This window comes from Rhea americana, unplaced genomic scaffold (genome assembly GCF_003343005.1).
Source record: "Rhea americana isolate MKP2758 unplaced genomic scaffold, rheAme1 scaffold_439, whole genome shotgun sequence".
NCBI lineage: Eukaryota > Metazoa > Chordata > Aves > Rheiformes > Rheidae > Rhea > Rhea americana.
In genome coordinates this window covers 234219-236618 of record NW_028186578.1, presented here as the reverse complement: position 1 = coordinate 236618, position 2400 = coordinate 234219, and positions in this window count along the sequence as shown.

Genomic DNA, 2400 nt, shown 5'->3' with positions numbered 1-2400 from the left:
GGGAGGGTGCAGGGATGCTGGCCGACCCCGTGTATCCTCGCGGGAAGCCGTGGCGGGGCGGCAGCGCGTTTCCTTACCGGCTCGCCGCGACGATGCTCCCGGCGTCTCCGCGCAGCCCCGCAGCCGCCCCGCTGCGCCCCCCAGCCCGGGCCGGCCCCCCCCTTTGGCATTCACCGCGTGCCTTAATTGTGTGACATTAAATCAAGGTCCGCGGTGAACACGAAACGCTGGGGCCGATGGCTGAGGGCGCGCGGCGGGGTCCCCTGCTCGCTCCCCGGCCCCCCACCGCCACCCCGTGCTGAGACCCACGGTCGGGGGGGGCTAGGACTGTCCCCCCACCCCAAGGCTGTCCCTGGTGTAGGGCAGTGTGTGATAGCTGGGGTGGGGGCAGCCATGGGGACAGGGTTATCCCCCCCACGCTGGGGGGGGGGGGCTCCTCGCCTCCCCAGTGTTGCAAATCCCCCTCCCGGCCCCGTCCATCCTTCCTGGCTCCTCGGYAGCCGTCCGGCCGGGATTAGCGTCGGGCACGGGCCCGCGGTCCGTGGCACTGGGGGGGGGAGGGCAGGGTTTAGCGCCTCGGGAARGGCAGATTATCCCTGCAGCTCGGGCTGGGCAAACGGCAGAGCCACGGCAGATTGGGGGTGGGTGGGCTCCCCCCTCGTCCCTCTAGACAGGGGAGATGCGTCCGACCCCCCCAACCCAGTCCTTAGGGAGTTAGCCCAGGAGCCCTGTAAGATCCTCCGCTCTCCTCTTTGAATTCCTGCACAGACTCTCCCGAGAGCCCCTCTCTTCTCCACCCCGCCATGGAGAACGGCCACGGGGCCGGGGGTGGGATTGGGGGGCAGARGGGGCTGCAGGGAGCCGCGATGCCRATGCACCCCCAGATCCGGCCCCATCCGGCATCCTTCAGGCCCGGCTCTGAGGCTGCTGCCTGACCCCGAGCAGAGGGCCCGTCCCATAGGGCCGGGGCAGCTATTTTTGAACGAGATAATAAGCAAATCCCCCCCCCAACCCCCCGGCTGTCCTCACCTCCCCCGGCTTTCGTCAAGCAATCCGCACCCTCAGAGCCATGGAAACCCGGGGGGGGGGGCAGGAGGGGGGAGCATCTTCCTACCAGCTTAAACTCTCCAGTGGATCAGTCTGGGAGGGACTGGGCGGGGATTCGGGGGCTGCTTCGTAGTGGTGGGATGGGGAGGTCCCACGCGCCAAGCGTTCAAGCATTTTGTGYGAGTCGGGGCCTACCGGGGTGGGAAATGGGACGGGGGGGGAGCCCCCCCCGCGTGGGTCTCTGCAGCAGCCTCCCCCGATAAAACCCCACCCGCCCTATTTCCACAGTGAATTAAATGTCAGAATAGTCAAAATGGCAGAAATTGCCCCAAATTCCCCTCCTGTAGCTCAGACCCCAACCTTCCTGCCCCGGACTTGCTTCCGGACAGCAACAGACACGTAAGGGCCAGCGGAGGCCGCACAAACTCACCGCAGGTGATTCCCACTCCGGCCTCTCTGCTTTTCCCTCGCCAGACCCGACCTGCCCCATCCCCTCCTGGGGTGGTGGGGGGGGGGAGGGGGCTTGCACACTCTCACTCACACTCAYGCTCACACTTGCCCTCGTGAGCCAGGCCACGCACCGACGGGGGACGCGCTCCCTTTCCCGGGTATGTGGGTCAGTGGCAGCACCACGCTCCCCCCTGCTGCAGCCGGTGCCTGCGGCTCTCCCAGGGCACATCCCAGGGACACATCCCAGGACACTCCGAGTGGGCCCCAGCCCCAATCCCAGCCTCGGCCCAGCTCAACACCGCTCTTCACCGGCATGTTTGGGGGGGGGGAGGCAGAAATAGTCGCTCCAGGCCCAGGGCCACGGTGGGGCCTGTGACCATGCCAGCAGGGCTTGAAGGGGCAAAATCGTCTCACAGGAGATGTCAATAATCCCCAGCCTGGGAGTAATTTATAGGGGGGGGAAATGCTGTTTCCATAGCAGTGCGCCTGCCCCACTTCTCGGCAGGGCACGATGCCTCGCTGACCCCCAGGGATTCCTCCGTCTCTTTCATCCCCTTCGCATTTTATTTGATTTTTCTTTTACTTTACCCGCATTTAGGATTTCACAGCCTCTGCAGAAGTGTGGCCAAGCCTCATCTCCCAGCTCCCAGCACCCAGTGGCACCCACCGGCGGCTTCAATCCCGAAAGGACGGGCTATTTTGGGTAGCGCTTCCCGGGGAGGGCTCGGTGCAGCTGCACTGCGCCGCTCGGGCTGGCTGTTCGTGCACACAGGGCCGCCCCCCTCCCCCGGACCGGGGTGGGGGGGAGCAAACCCCTTCCCGGGGCGCCCCGAGGCCCCCAGGCCGGCTCGGGGGGGGGGAGGTGGGGGCAGGGCCCCCCCTCCGCCCTGTCAGTTGCACCCG